This window comes from Phascolarctos cinereus, unplaced genomic scaffold (genome assembly GCF_003287225.1).
Source record: "Phascolarctos cinereus isolate Bilbo 61053 unplaced genomic scaffold, phaCin_HiC Scaffold_2;HRSCAF=192, whole genome shotgun sequence".
NCBI lineage: Eukaryota > Metazoa > Chordata > Mammalia > Diprotodontia > Phascolarctidae > Phascolarctos > Phascolarctos cinereus.
In genome coordinates, this window is record NW_027555625.1 from 391,253,077 (window position 1) to 391,269,372 (window position 16,296).

Below are 16,296 nucleotides of genomic sequence, written 5' to 3' on the forward strand. Positions count from 1 at the left end.
GGTTGCTATTCACGGAAGGTGTAACATGCTTATGTCTGCAGGCTACCCATCTACTTTTTAAACTCAAGCTTTGTTTCCTCATGGTCCTACACACTCCATAAATATTGATTTGAGTTGAGCCTACATGCTTAATAACCAGATATTTTTTGAGCAACTAATATGTGCCTAGTACTGTGCCGAGACGCAAAAACTTCTAAGATGTCGTCCTTTCCCTCAAGGGACTTACAATCTATTTAGGGAGACGAGATATTTGTGTGAAAGATAAAAAGCCCAAGGCAGTACGTGACAAATCGGCAAATCAGCCATCCCTGAAGAGACAAGCCGGAAGTTAGGTGAGAATCAGGACGCGGGAGGCAGCAGCTAAGTGGCTCAGTGGATAAAACACCGGCCCTGGAGTCTGGAGGACTTGAGTTCAAATCTGGCCTCAGACACATGACGCTCACTAGCTATGTAACTTTGGGCAAGTTACTTAACCCCAGTTGCCTCACCAAGATGGAGGGAAAAAAAAAAAGAATACAAATGATAAGGGAAACACTCAGAGGGAGTAGATCACTATGGGTTAGGGGGGCTGGATGGAGAGGGTGAGCCTTGAATTGGTCTTCGCTGAAAACTGTAAGACTCATTCATTCGTTCAATTGTTCAGCAAACATTTAGTGCCTGACAAGGTACTGACATTGTGGGGCATGGGGTGCTCAGGGAGGACCAGCCCCTCTGGTGTGGGGGCTTGCCCAGCCTTTTTCAGGGCTGCTTCTCCACCTTTGGCGTCTGCTTGGTGCTCAGCTCTCACCCACAGCTCCAAGAAGCTGTAGCGTGTGCAGCAGCCATCCCAGGAAACCTTCTCAGATGTGCTAACCCTGGTGGAAGGTAACCGACCAGCCTCAAATCCTGGTGAGTTAAGGGGATGTCTGGCGTGTGAAGACTTCCCCTGGTGGAATGGAATGATCTGTTCCAGTAGTCACGAAGGCGGCTGTAGCAGGCGCCCGTGGACTGCTTAGAGCTCGGTCAGGTGTTGAAGGCGCCGAGGTTATCCCCTGCATCCTGGACCACGGCCAGTGTTCTGACTTTTGTCCTGCCGCCGGACTTCAGTGACTTTGGAAGAGGGAGTGAAGCTGATGACTTTGTGCAACTCTGCCTCTTAAATCCAGTTCACTTGCAAGTCAAGACATCGTCCCGTGATGTCATTGGTCCTCTTTGAAAAGCGAAGCACCCCCAGCAGCACCTGACAATTGCATACAGAACACAACAATGAGCACTCATTATTCCAGTAAAGGGACCAGAGAGGCCAGGCTGGCTGCAGCAGTTTCTTGAAGGGATGGGAGAAAAGGAAGGGAGCAAGCTTCTATCAAGTGTCTACTATTCTCCATACGCTGTGCTAAGAGCTTTACAAATAATATACAGGGAGCAATACATTGGTTATTATTATCTCCCTGTTCAACAACCTTCAGGGCCTTCTTTCCTGTCACTTTTAGGCTAAATCACTCTGATGGTTGCCTCACCATTCCACAAACAGCAAGTTCGTTTCCACTTTCACACTTTCCCTGGTAACGGTCCTCCCTCCCCCACCTTCTGTTAACCCAAATCCTTCAGAAGATGGAGACCCATCTTCTCCACAAAGCCTTTCCTGACTACTCTAACCCATATTGACCTTGCCTCTGAACTCTGAACAGTAGGAAAAACTGCATCACAGAATCTAGCGCTTAGAAATATACTGCTTTATATTGTCCACTATTGTCATCGTTTGGTTGTAGGGCTGAATATAAGGTCCTCAGAGTTAGGGGAGATGGTTTATATTGCTTTTTCTCTTTCACAGTGCCTTGCACAGGGCAAAGTCCAAAATAAATCTTTATAAAGACTTGTTGAACTAAAAATAAGCTGAATGTGGAGTAATTACAATGACAATTCTTGGCCCCAAGAAGAGGCGAGGAAGTACATCCCTCATTTCTGTCGAGAGAAGGGGATAATGAGTTCAGAGTATTGCATTCTGGTAGAGGAATAGCACCACTCCGTTGGTTTTGCCTCATTTGTTTTTGTAAAATGAATTAATTTTGGTGGTGGTGGACGTCTCACAGTATAGCTGCAAATCAAAGAAATGTATTTTTAAAAATAGAAATAAATACTTTTTGAATTGTTGGTTAGATTTTTTTAAAAAAATGCTACCTTTCTTCTATTAACCAATAAGAAATTAAGGAAGAATGGTCAGAATTATATTCCTACTAGATCCCTTAATCAGATTAAACTTGGTTATGATGGGGACTTCTATCCTTTATTAGATTTTTTTGCCATCTAATCATTGAAAACGTGGTTTCCTTATTCCTGTGCATCCCAGTTCATCCCAACCCCTGCTTTATAAACAGCAGTGCTATCAGAAAAGTTGTTAGAGTGAGTTAGCCGACAGAAATGAGGCTCAGGAGGGTAAAAAGCCGGTTTTCAGCTCAGCTATGTGCCTGTGAAGGAAAGACCGTCCTTGCCAGAGGCAATAGCATTGGGGCCTTCAAGGGAAATACATGATTACAGAAAGCAGGAGAGTGGGTGGATGTACCAGCTATCTGAGAAAGTCCATGATAGGAGTCAGCCCCTTTTGAAAAATGACAATCACTGTTCTGCCTGGCATCAAGTATTTTGTCGATAAGACCAGGTATTAATGAGGCCAAGGTCAAGGTTTAATACTCACGTGGGCCATTCAGCTTCTTACTGAGCAATTCTGTGACCAAATGCCCCCCCCTTCTATACCCACCCCTAAATCAGGCTAGCCAGCCTTCTCTCAAAAAGAAAACATGGCCAGAGAGTGTGATTGTACAAGGGCAACTAATAGCTACTCAAAATACCAGCTTTTACTAATCAATACGCATTCTAACGGCTTTTATTTTATTTTTTTAAGGCAATCAAGGTTGACTCGCCCGGGGTCACACAGCTAGTAAGTGTCTGAGGCCAGATTTAAACTCAGGTCCTCCTGACTCTAGGGCCAGTGTCTCTATCCACTGCCCCACCGCCCCGCCCCTCACAGCAAGCATTTTTAAGTGCCTCCTGTGTACGAGTAACTGTGCTATGTGTTGATGGTTGGTTATATGCAGGGATGTACTGGCAAGTGTTTAATGACTGGCTATCTCCCCCAAATCTACCCACAATACACTTTTAAGTCCAGTCTACATTATTGGCATTTTCATCAACATCTCCTTAAGTCTAGAAACCAACAGAACAATAAATCAAACCTTGATGTATAGTTTTTGTTTGTTTTTTGGCCAATTTCCGCGGTGTAAATGTTCCAACTGAAATTTAACCATTGGCTCCAGCTGATTAGAGTTGGGGATACTGAGGGATCTGCTGAAGAATCTGCTGAAGGACGTAACATGTATTTTGTACGTTGATGAGTAAGAACAAGATAATTTGAGGAGGGAGGGAACACTGACTCCTGGGAAGGTCAGGAAAGGAGTGACTAGATCAGCATGTCCTGGATATGCCATCTTCCTCGAAGGTGGAAGGTGCACATTTTTTGCATGCAGTACTGCTTAGGCAGCATCTCCGACCAGTGTGGTCCAGATGCCCCACTTAGTCTCCACCTGTGCTTTGATAGCGTAATAACAACTGACATTTAACCCACTTTAAGGCGTGGGAAGAGAGCAGTCATTTAACCTCTCAATGCCCTAGGCAGTTCTCTAAGAGTATGAATTGTGCAGTTGCTGATCTACTTTGGGAGTCCCCTTGCCGGGATTTCCCTATGCCAATTTAATGCACACTTATTATTAAGTGCCTATGATGTGAGAGACAGCATGGTGAGACTGGATAGAAAGATCTGCAGCCTCAGAGCTACAGAGACCTGGGTTCAAGTCCTACATCTGGCCCATATGAGCTGAATGACCAACCTTTTGGTGCTCTAGGCAGGTCACCGACACTATGAATCACAGAGAAGTAACAGACTTGCAGGATAGAACAACTCTGGCATTCCCTCCAACGATGAAATCACAGACCCAGTTCCTTTCTGGTATTTGTTAGAGACTAGGAGACGTTTTTCCCCATCAGCAGAGAAAAGTGAGCAGAGAAGAAGCCCCCACCAGGTGAGGGTGGGAAATTCGAGTTGTAACTGCAGAGTGCATCGTCCAAGTTTCTTTAGTTCTCCGTAATTTCTCCTTGTATGAGCACGCAAAAGAGCAGAAGCCACACAATTTCCACAAGGTGAAAGGGGCAGAATGTCTGGAGTCTGGGTCTGTCTGGAGCCTGCCCATTATGGAGCGCAATGATTGGATTCAGCATTCAACCCTGTTACAGCCAGCAGTGCGAGAGCCAGACTAGCGTTACCTGCTATTGTCTAGCCTACCAACAAGAGTGGTCTCGATATTTTTAAGCACAATAAAACTTCGTTTAAAAATGTAAAAAACATTCTTCGTTCAGGCGCTGCACACAAACAGGCTATGGGGAAGATTTAACTGGTTGTTTGCTGACCTAAGTTGCTACTGTTCCAGTATTTCTTTGTCTCTGACCTTCAGCTTCCAACACAAATCCTCCCCGCCACTGTTATTCTTCCTTCCTCCCTTTGCAAGTCCACCCTCCATCCTAGTAGTTCCACCTACAGATAGCAGAGTGAGAGAGGGGATAGTGGGGTGAGAAAGGAATTATATGAGAAATGAAACAGTCCCTGTGTTCAAGATGAGGCAGGGAGTCCAGTTTGGAAAGCTATTGCAATAGCTCAGGCTTGAAGTGATGAGGCCTGTACCAGGGTGGAGGCAGTGTCAGAGGAGAGAAGAGGACTCCTGTGAAAGATGTTAGGAGAATGGAATTCTGGGGACTTGGTGACAGATTGGATTTAGGGGATGAGAGAGTAAAAAGGCGAGGGTGAATGAGCCTGAATGCTGGTGGTGCTGTTGACAGTGATTAGTACGTGTACTCCTATGGAAAACCATCTTGTTCCCGACTCAATACAGTTCATCATGTATTAAACACCTACTATGTGTCAGGCACTGTGTTAGGAACCGAGGGCACCGAAACAAAAATGAAACAGTTCTTGCCCTCAAAGAGCTTACAATTTACTGAAATATGTACCATATATATCACAGTGATAAGCAAATATTAGATAATTTGAGGACACCTTGAAAGATCAGGAAAGTAGCCGGAGGATAAGGAGAAGTTCTTGTTCATGTCCTTTCATATGTATTTCCTAGAGGATCTACCCAGCACCCTAGAGGTCTTCTTGTTTTTGGTGTTTGCAAGTTAGATGAATTTTAGTGTAGGTAAAGTAGATTTTTGTTATTCTTTCTTAGAGTTTTCTTCCCAGGATCCATAGTCATAACAATCTCTACTTCCCATGTGTTAGATATGAGTTCTCATGATCATGGTTCAAAACACTTTCTACTGCACAGTCACAGTAGATATAGGGATGAAGTAATATAGAATTATGAGGCTATTGCTGGCAACATGCCTTCTTTGTCTGTTGCCCTATAAAGCAGGTGGGCAATGGTCAGTGAGTGGGGTCCCCTTTGAGGTGAATGCCCAAGCTGTGGGTGCCTTGTTTGGCCCCCATCAAGGCTTGGGAGTGGGAATCTGTGTGTTTACTTCAACTGGCCCGCATGGTGTCTTGAGGGGATTTAGGGGAGCGCACAACTTGTGCTGGTCTTGATTGACCCCATTGAGGTGGACCGGCCCCTGCAAGATGGGTTGTTAGGGAGTGCTGTAGAAGTTGGCGCTCCCATTATCGGCAAACTCCCTTTGAGAAGACTACACTAGAATAAAGTAAGTTTATTTAACCCCTTGTTATGACTCCATTCCTGTCTTCCTGTCTGACCAGATCAAAAGTGAACCTGCTAGTGAGAGACATGCTAGAAGCCCTCCTGTGTCTCCTCCCTAGGGGATGGTGTAGTTGGTATGTTTACCTGTCCAACAGTGTTGAGAGCCTTTTATAACCTGGCCCTTTCCTACTTTTACAATCTTGTTTCAGTTTATTCCCCTCCCTATCCTCTATGATCTAATGACACTGGCCTTCTTGACAATCCATCTCTTGACTCCTTGCATTTTTTTTCTAAGATAAAGTTAAGCAACTTGCCCAGGGTCATATAGCTAGTATATGAGGCCAAATTTGAACTCAGGTCCCCCTGACTCCAGGGCCAGTGCTATATCCACTGTGCACATAGCTGCCCCAACTTCGTCCATTTTCATTGTCTTTCCCTCATGCCTGGGATGTACTCCATCCTCACTTCCTGGCTTCTCTTGTTTCCTTCAAGTCTTGTCTAATATCCCACTTTCTGAAACAAGCATTTCCTCATCTTCTGTATGCTAGGTTCTTAGAGTACCTTAGTTAGTGCAGTGGATGGTATGACGTGGCCGGGTTGGGAAAACTGGAGGTCAGATCTGTCCATGGACACTTCCTAGCTGTGTGATCCTGGGCAAATCACTTAAAATCAGTCTGCCTCAAGTACAAAATGGGGATAATAGTAGCGTTTCCCTCCCAGGGTTGAGAGGATGAAATGAGATAGTATTGATAAAGTGCTTAGCAGAGGGCCTAACACATAATAGGTGCTTAATCAATGCTTCTTCCCTTATGAGGCTACCTCTCTTCATATATCTTGTATGCACACACGTAATCTGGAGCTCAAGCCCATTTATGTTTTACTTTCCTCATGGATGGAGAATGATGACTTTATGCTCCATGCCTTTGTGTGGAGTAGAGCTGGTAAGAGCTTAGGAGAGGGGAGAGATCTTACTTCTTTCTGCTTCCAGCTTTGAGAGTGGAGACATGCAGTTGCATGTCCCTTCTGGGAGAGATCCCTGGAGGGAGAGTAAGACTCTGGGAAGAAGCTAACATTTAAAGGATCCACCATCTTGATCATGGCCTGATTCCCGGCTTGCCGCATTAGAGACTTTGGAGAATTTTCCCTTGGGTGAGATTTGTGACTCTCTCTTATGGCTAGGCTGAGATATCTCACTCTCAATGGGACATTTCATTTATTTTGTGTGTTGTCTGGTATATTGTAATCTGTATAATTTCTCTGATTTCTCTTTGCTATGGGTTTTAATACATGAGTTTATTTGCTATTTGCCTTTGAGGAACTGGCATTTAGTGGGAATAAAGTCAAGCCTTTGGATACATAGCTTAGGGATACTCCTTCCTCATTAAGGGAGCAACCAGGAGAATGACTTGAGAGAATGACTTGAGCTGAAATTTATTTTCCCTAGACTAATAATAGGGAAGTTAGATGGCACAGTGGATAGACTGCTGAGCCTGGAGTCAGGAAGACTCATCTCCCTGAAATCAGATCCCAGCCTCAGACACTTTACTAGCTGTGGGACCCTAGGTAAGTCACTTACTTCTCTTTGCCTCAGTTTCCTCATCTGTAAAATGAACTGGAGAAGGAAATGGCAAATTGCCCCAACATCTTTGCCAAGAAAACCTCAAATAGGGTCACGAAGAGTTGGACACACTGAAACAATTAAACAACAACAAACAGATTGACAATATTTAAGGGCGCAGGTAGACATAATTTTAGCCTGGTACCCCCTCTCTGAGGAGAGAAGAGTGGCTAGCCTTATTGCCCCAATCTCCTGCTCTCCCCATAGCTCCTTTCCCTTGGAGAAGGGTGGGCACCCACCTCCTCGTAAGCCACATTTATATAAACCCATATGAACACACATAACCCACATAGGCCTACACATAGTTGTTTTCATGTTATCTTTCTTATATGGACACACGTAGCCTACATAGGCCTACATGTAGTTGTTTTCATGTTATCTTTATTTTATTTTATTTTTTTATTTTTAGGCAATTGGGGTTAAGTGACTTGCCCAGGGTCACACAGCTAGTACGTGTCTAGTGTTTGGTCTGAGGCTGGATTTTTCATGTTATCTTTGTTATATGGACACATAGCCTACATAGGCCTGCACGTAGTTGTTTTCATGTTGTCTTTCTTATTAAAATGGGAGCTCTCTAAAGCCAAGGACACGGTGTTTTTGCCTTCCTTTGTATCCCTGGAGCTCAGCATAGTGCCTGGAATAAAGTAAGTGCTCAGTGAATGAATATTAACTGACTGTTAATGAATATTAAGTGACTGTTGAGATCGCTGTTCCCTGCAAGCATTTAAAAATGTTACCTGTGAAAGATAACAAACTCATCTTAGATTATCAATAGCATCTTAGTATGGATTCTATTATTGGATAACTATTATCTTCAAAAACAATAAATGGAATGATGGGCAAATAGTTTTTGATTAGTTGAAGGGGGGAGGTGGAAGTAGCTTCAGTGCATGGCTTTGTTGAGGAAGCATCATGATATTGTGGAAAGACCACTCCTCATGGAGTCTAAAAGTATGGGTTCAAGTCCCACTGTGTCACTGTGAATAAGTCACTTAAACTTTCAGAAACTCAATTTCATCATCTGGAAAATGGTAGTAAGAATATTTATAAAACTTACCTCAGAGGGTTATTGTGAGGAAATATCTTTGTAAGCTTAAGCAAATTGCTATATAAATGTGAGCTATCATAATTGATGAGTGACTGGGAGAGAAAGTCATGTTGGGCGTTCCAATGGGAAAGCCTGGAAGCCAGCTAACAAAACAAGGACACGGATATACAGGGATAGTAGGAGCATAAAAAATGAATTTTGAACAACAACAGTTGAAAAATTTTACCTAGGACTGGCTCTGTTTGGTTTCCTCATCTGCAAAGTGGCAATGATAATGAATGTACTTCCTATCTCACAGGGTTTTTGTGAGAAAATTGCTTGGAAAGCCAGGGGCTAACACTTGTGTCTGGGATTGAGGAAGGAAGTGATTAAAATGAATGAGGGGGTCTTAGGAAAAGTGTTCCAAAAGCAAATTCTAAAATTTGACACGGGCTGGCCATGATCATATATAATAGAATTTAATCAAGGCCACAATGTGTTCTGGTCTCTCCACATACCTCCCCCTTTAATTCAGAGAAGAAAAGCAGCTCTTCCAGATTTGGGGTGTCTCTAAAGACCCGTTGGGGCAACTAGGTGGCATAGTGGATGGAGTACTGGGCTTGGAGTTGAGAAGAGCTGAGTTCAAATGTGACCCCAGACACTTAGGAGCTGTGTGATCCTGGGCAAGTCGCTTATCCTCTGTCTCCCTCAGTTTCCTCATCTGTAAAATGAGCTGGAGAAGGAAATGACAAACCACTCCAGTATCTTTGCCAAGAAAACCCCAAATGGGGTCATGAAGAGTCAGACAAAACCCCAAATGGGGTCATGAAGAGTCAGACAAGACTGAACAACAGCAACAGGGAAACCTTGATAGTAGGAGTTTTGCCTCCTCAACTCCTTTCTTTAATTCCACAACTTCTGCCAAGTCTAAATCAGTGGACTAATTGGAATGTTGATAACTAATCAGGGGGCACCTTTTCTACTTGGTTCAACCCCAAAATTCTTTGTTGTATGTTTACTAGACTTTTTGTGCGGCTGTCCCCATAAGACCCCTGACAGCCTGTACAATGCTATATTGCCCACACTGCCACCTCCCTAGTCCAGGCCCTGTCACCTCTCACTTGGACTGTTGCAATAGCTTCCTAATCGTGCCACTTGCCTCAAGTCTGTCCCCACTGCAAGACATAGATGGCAAAGTGATTTTTCTAAAGCATAAGCTTGACCATGTTAGGAAGGGCCCAGTTGTGAATTACAAATGCCAAGCGGAGAAATTTATAATTTTTCCTAGAGGTAATAGGGAGTCAATAGAGTTTATAATTATTAATTATATTTATTTATTTATTTTTTTTATTAATAGCACTCAGAAGAAAAGTCATCTCTCTATCCTGGACTGCAGTGAAGAGCCCCCTGCCTAATAAGGGTAAGGATTCATAAGTTTTATTAATTTTTTTTAAACAATTACTTCCCAATCATCTATCCTACCTCTCTATCTCCCCCTCTTTTTTCCACTACCTTCCTATATAGAATTCTCCTTTGTAACAAGTAAATTTAGTTAAGATGAAACTAATGAACATATTGGCCATGACTGACAATATATGCTTCACTTTATACCTAGGGTCTACCCACCCCTGTGCTGTGAGAGTGAAGGAGGCAGGTGACTTTATCATCAGACAGGGTAGTCCCTGCTCTCAATGAGCTTGCATTCTAGTGGAGGAAGAGAATAAGCATTTGTATAGCGCCTATATGTACCAGTAATTTGGCTAAGTTCTTTATAAATATTATGTCATTTAATCCTGTAATAGCTCTGGTGCTATTATCCCCATTTTATAATTGAGGAAACTGAGGCCAAGAGGTCAAAATTGAATTGACAAGAGTTTTGATGTCCCTCAACGTTGTTTTCTTTTATGTTGTCATGGCAATTACATAAATTATTCTCTTAGTTCTGCATATTTTACTTTGCCTCAGTTTATTTGCGTCTCTCCAAGTTTCTCTGAATTCCTCATATTTATGGTTTCTTACACTACAATAATATACTATTATATTAATATAGGTTCTACTTATTTTCAAATTAATCAGTCAACAAACATTTATTAAGCACTTTCTATGTAGAGAGTACTGTGCTAAGCACCGAAGAGACAGAGACAAAAGTGAACCAGTCTCTGCTCTCTATGAGCTTACGTTCCAGTGGGAGAAGAGGGGAAGGGAATAAGCACTTATATAGCACCTACGATATGCCAGGCACTGTGCTAAGCACTTCACAAATATCTTATTTAATCCTTACAGCAACCGTGTGAGGCAGGTACCCCATTTTGCAGTTGGAGACACTGAGGCAGAATGAGTGAATTAGTTGGGGTTCACAATAGTGTCCAAGGCTGAATTTGAACTCAGGCCTTCCTGACTCATAGGCCCAGTGCGCTATCCATTGTGCTACCTCTTTGCCCGACAGAGGTTAAGGTCAAGTTTTCAGTGGGATTAGCACAGTGCCTGGCACACAGTAAGCACAGTAAGTGATTGTTGACTCATTCTTGAGGTTAAATGTCTCGTCCAAGGCCACATAGTTTATATGCAACTTGAACCAGCCAGGTCCATTGGACTATCATTCAGGATATGCGCACCAAATAAATATTAGGTAGGTTGGGGAAGGAGGACACTGATCTGACATGATTTTACTTTCCTTCCTGACTTGAGGGACAGCCCAAAGCTCGACAACCGATTTGGAAGGGGACACCCTCTATTCATGCCAGCAGGGCTTCTGGCAGGGAGGAGGATTTCAAGCTGACCTCATGGCTGGCTGCCCTCACTGAGAGAAAGCCGGGACCAGCTGGAATCTTCGGCTGTTTCTTGACCTGAATCTCAATCAAGCCTTTTCAGGATTTTGAAGAGCCTTGTGGTTCCCTTTCTTTCTTAAAAGGCACGATCATGGGTTGGCACTTCCTGTCTTGGAAATCTTGAGACAGGAAGCAAAGACACGAAAACATCTAGGGGGAGGCATGTTTGCATAGGAAGATCTCAGCTTTTTTTCCCCAGGAAATAATGTTTCTTGGGGGCAAATTCCTCATGTCACCTCCAGCCTACTGTCTAAGGGTGTTAGGTGAAGTCAGAAAAGTGATGGATTTAGGGAAACCACAGTTGAATTTATTTTAGTTTCACAAGAACACCATGAAGTAGGTAGTCTAGGTATTATTGTCTCCACCCCGGAGGAGAAGAAATGGAAGCCCCAGTGTCTTTTTATTGCTTCTAGGAGAAAATACAAAATACTCTGACATTCAAAGCCCTTCATAACCGAGCCCCCTTCTACCTTGCCCGTCTCCTTCCGCCTTACTTCCCAACATATGCCTTCGATCCAGTGACAGCTGCCTCCCTGATGTTCCTGGAACAAAATGTTCCCTCTCTCAGCTCCAGGTATTTTCTCTGTCTGTCCCCTATTCTGGGAACACTTTCCCTCCTCAGTTTTAATTGCTGGCCTCCCTGGTTTCCTTTAAGTCTCAACTAAAACCCACCTTCTACAGGAAGCTTTCGTTAGCCCCTTTTATTTCCAGTGCTTTCTCCCTTTTAATTATTTCCTCTTTATCCTATACTGAGTTTGCTTTGTGTATATTTGTTTGCATGTTGTCTCCCCTATTAGACTGTCAGCTCCTTGAGGGCAAGAACTATCTTCTGCTTCTTTTTGTATTCCCAGTTTTGCGCAGTGCCTGGCACATAGTAGATTCTCAATGAATGTTTATTGAATTGGAGAGGTTAAGTGATATGCCCATGGTCACGCAGCAAGTAAGGGTCAGAAACAGAATGTGAACTCAGATCTTTCTGACTCCAAGTCTAGCCCACTGTCTATGAAGACAAGCTTCTTCCCCTTTCCTCAGTCTCTAGGGATGGGAGTAGGGAGAGGTAGGGAGGATCAGTTTTAGACGCAGGGAAATAATTTGGACCTAATACGTACTAGGGAAACAAAACACAGAAATATTGATGCATCACCGTGCCTTCCAACACAAATTTATCTTGAGGAGTTCTTGCAGTTAAAAAGAGATTCTTTGAGAGCAAAATGCATGAGAGTATTGTTTCAAGGAAAGCTTTTCCTTCCCTTAGCAATGGAATCATTGTTCCTTTTACCCTTTTTATGTGACAAAGTCACTATTGTGTTCTCGGAACACTCTTTTCTGTAGGAGACAGGGAACTATAAGAACCCAGAAGGCTGGGTGATGTCCTGGAAAGATTATTGGACTTCAAGTCGGGAGATCTGGCAGCTTTGTCAAACTACAGGACAGTGGCTTGACCTCAATTCCTGGCAAAATCCTAGAAGGCATTATTAAAAGGAAAATGTGCGAGCACTTGGGGCGACAGAGATCTTTATGAGCCAGCGTGAGTTAATTAAGAGCAGGTCAGACCACACTAACTAATCCAAAGCAATCCAGTGAGGATTTATCACGCAGGAGGCACCATGTTAGGGGCTGAGGACACAGTGGCAAAACAGACAAGCAAACAAAAACCAGTACCTCTGTTCAAGGAGCTCCTTTTCTACTGGGGAACATTACGCAGTGATTACTAAGAACCTCTTGCAGATACTATTACAACCTCTTTTCCATGTCGAGTAGGGTCATTAGCTATTACAGCTGGCCCTCTGTCTATTACGACAGAGAATGTTGTAAGAGCACAAAACAATGGTTTTGTAACATAAAAACGGTTATCACTGACTGATACCATTGATGTCACTACTAGGGGAAGGAAAGGCTTTCATTGAAATAACATCTCTTACATTTTGCTTTAAAAAAATTTCTTTATAACTTTAAGGTTCCCTCAAGACAAATGGATAAATGAGGGGAACGCCACAGATATGATATAAAACACCTTTAAGAAAGTTTCTCACAATATCCTTGTGGGCAAGATGGAGAGATGGTGAGAGGAGTGAAGGAGTGGACGAGAGTGCCACCAGATGGATTCATTCTTGTTGGGGAGAGAAGAATCAAAGAGGAGCCGTCATTAGTGGAGTGGCTTAGGGCTCTGTCCTTGGCCTTGCTTGGTATAGCTTTTTTTTTAGTGACTTGATGAAGGCACAGAGGGTATGCTTATCAAATTTTGGATGACAGAAACTGGGAGGGAGAGACAGACCACTATTTAGATGAGAGAACTATTGTCCAAAATTGTTTTTAAGAAGCCTAAAGCAGGATGGAGAAATGACCTAAACTTAGTAAGGTAAAATTGAATAGGGATGTTAAGTAGTACATTGTTAAAAAACAAAAAGAAAAACCAAAAACAACCACATAAACGGGGAATGGGAGGAAGGGAAGGGAATCAGCATTTATTAAATGCCTACTATGTACCAGCCACTTTGCTAAGCACTTTTACAAATATGATCTCATTTGATCCTCATAGCAACCCTGGGAGTCTATAGATGCTATTATTATTTCTGTCTTACGATGGAGGAAACTGAAGCAGAAAGGGGTGAAGTGACTTGCCTGGGACACAGTTAGGAAATGTCTAAGGCCAGATTTGAACTCAGGCCTTCCTGACTCCATGTCAAAGGCTTTAGCCACTTAATAATAATAGCTAACATTTAGATAGTACCTACTACATTCCAGGCCCTGTGCTAAGCACTTTCCAGTTATTATCTCACAACGACCCTGGGAGACAGGTGCTGTGATCATCCCCATTTTACAAATGAGGAAACTGAAGTAAACAGAGATTAAGTGACTTGCACAGGATCACAAAGCTAGTAAGAGTTAAGGCCAGATTTGAACTTAAATCTTCCTGACTCCGGGCCTGGCACATTATCCACTGTGCTACCTGGCTACATCAGAAGCACAGATCAGCAATGTTGTTCTTGTGAAAGGGATTCAAGGTATTTAATAGATTGCAAACTCCTTATAAATCAACAGAATGAGGTAACAACTGAAAAAGCTACTTTGGACTAGCCTTCATAGTTAAAAGGGTTAGGGGCAGGCCTGACACTGAGATCTTGTTATTTCAGATTCAGTCTTAACTTTGCTAGATGAGGCCAGCTTCATCTCCAAGGGGAAAGATTGTTCTGCAGATCAGGGTGTGGTGACTCATTCGGTCTTTGAACATCCACCAAGTGACACAGACACCTCCCTCATCCCCTAGGTGGGTGGGACATTTTATGTCCCTAAGTGACCAGGAAGCCGAGACAGTATAGCCAGAGGCAACCAGGAAGCTGTATCAAGGGAGACTCAGTTTGAGCCATGCTGTAACCCAGCCTTATCACTTTTTAGGGAAAATTGAACCTGACCCATGTTGGAGGAAGGGAGAGTATGGAATAAGATTGGGAGCCAGGTTGTGGAGGACTTTAAATCAGCCAGGCTGATGATTTTGCATTTTATTTTACAATTTGGGATCCACCTAAGACTTTTGAGCAGAGGAGTGACTTAGTCAGATCTGTGTTTCAGAAATATTGGTTTGGCAGCTGTGTGGAGCATAGATTGAAAAGCGGAGAACCTGAGGGACTGGGAAATCAATTAGGATTGTAAAAGTCCAGGAGAGAGATAAGACTCTGGACTAGGGTGGTTGTGTGAGTGGAAAGAGGGGAATCAACGTGGAAGATGTTGTGGAGAGAGAATTGGTCAGCATCAGAGGACAAGCATGGGTATACTGGGTAGAAAAACAGAAGCAGACAATGGCTTGATACAAGAGAGAAGTTTATTAACAATTGTTTTTGTTCAGTTGTTTTCAGTCTTGTCTGACTCTTCGTGACCCCATTTGGGATTTTCTTGGCAGAGATACTGAGTGATTTGCCATTTCCTTCTCCAGTTCATTTTACAGATGAGGAAACTGAGGCAAACAGGCTTAAGTGACTTGCCCAGGATCATGCAGCTAGTGTCTAAAGCCAGATTAGAACTCAGGAAGATGAGTCTTCCTGACTCCAGACTGGGCACTCTATCTATTGTGCCACCTAACTGCCTTTCATTAACAATTAGAACTATTCTAAAGTGAAACCAATGACTTTGAGTTATGCATTCTCTGTCACCAGAGGTCATCCATCAGGGGCTGGAGAGCCACTCATCCAGGATGTTGTAAGGTGGATTCTTTCCACCCTACAATTTGGACAAGTTGGCCTTTGGAGTTTCATAACAGAATATTCGGTGATTTTGTGGATTCTTGCCTTGGTTTTGTAGCTGTTTCTCTATCCTCCCATGAGGGTACCCTCTCTCTGAATCTCAGTCTCCTATTTGTACAACACAGATGGGGACTTTAAGGATCACTTTCAACTGTATTATTTTGTAATTTTTCTCCACAAATATATCTCTGGATCATACCCCTAGAGCAGAAAGGGACCTTAGAGGCCTTCCAGTTTATCCCTTCATTTTACAGATAAGGAATCAAAGGCCTAGTTGGGTCAAATGAGCTGCTCTAGATCATACGAGTAATAAGTGGTGGGGAGACAGGATCTCCGTGTCATTCAGTCAACTTTGCTAGTGGTTCATTTGAGGTTACATTTACATGTCTCCCGAACAACTAATTAAATATTACAGAACTCAGTCTCACAGTTGGAAGAGACCTTAGATGTCCTGTAGTCCAATTGATATTTAAGGCCAGGACCGCTCTGTAATATGCCCAAGTGTTCACTTAGCCTTGGCTTGAAGACTCCGTGGAAGGGGAGGTCACAGTCCCTGGAGCTAGTCCCTTCCACTTTTGGAAAGCTCTAATAATTAGGAAACTGTTTCTGACATCCAGCTGAAAACCGTCTTTCTACAAGTTTCACCCGTTACTCACCTGGTTCCACCTCCTGGGGCCAAGCAGAGCCCAGCTAATTCTCTTCCCCATAACAACATACACTTGCAGAAAGCTATGATCAGGCCCTCTATTCCTCAGATCCTCTCTTCTCCAGGCTAAACATCCCAGGTTCCCTCACCTGCCTCTCATAGAGAGAGGTCTCCAGGGGCTAGGACAATCTAGTTAGTGCATTGGCTATTTGTTGGGTCTGC

The 16,296-nt window shown here is 43.2% G+C and overlaps 1 long non-coding RNA gene across 1 annotated transcript in view; it reads left to right on the forward strand.

Annotated features, from left to right (window-relative positions):
- The first annotated feature begins 9,711 nt into the window (after nucleotides 1-9,711).
- LOC144455660 (uncharacterized) overlaps nucleotides 9,712-16,296 on the forward strand; it is a 94,509-nt gene continuing 87,924 nt past the window's right edge. Inside the window, exon 1 of the long non-coding RNA XR_013484380.1 lies at nucleotides 9,712-9,782. This is a non-coding gene — a long non-coding RNA (uncharacterized LOC144455660). The remainder of the gene's footprint in view (nucleotides 9,783-16,296) is intronic.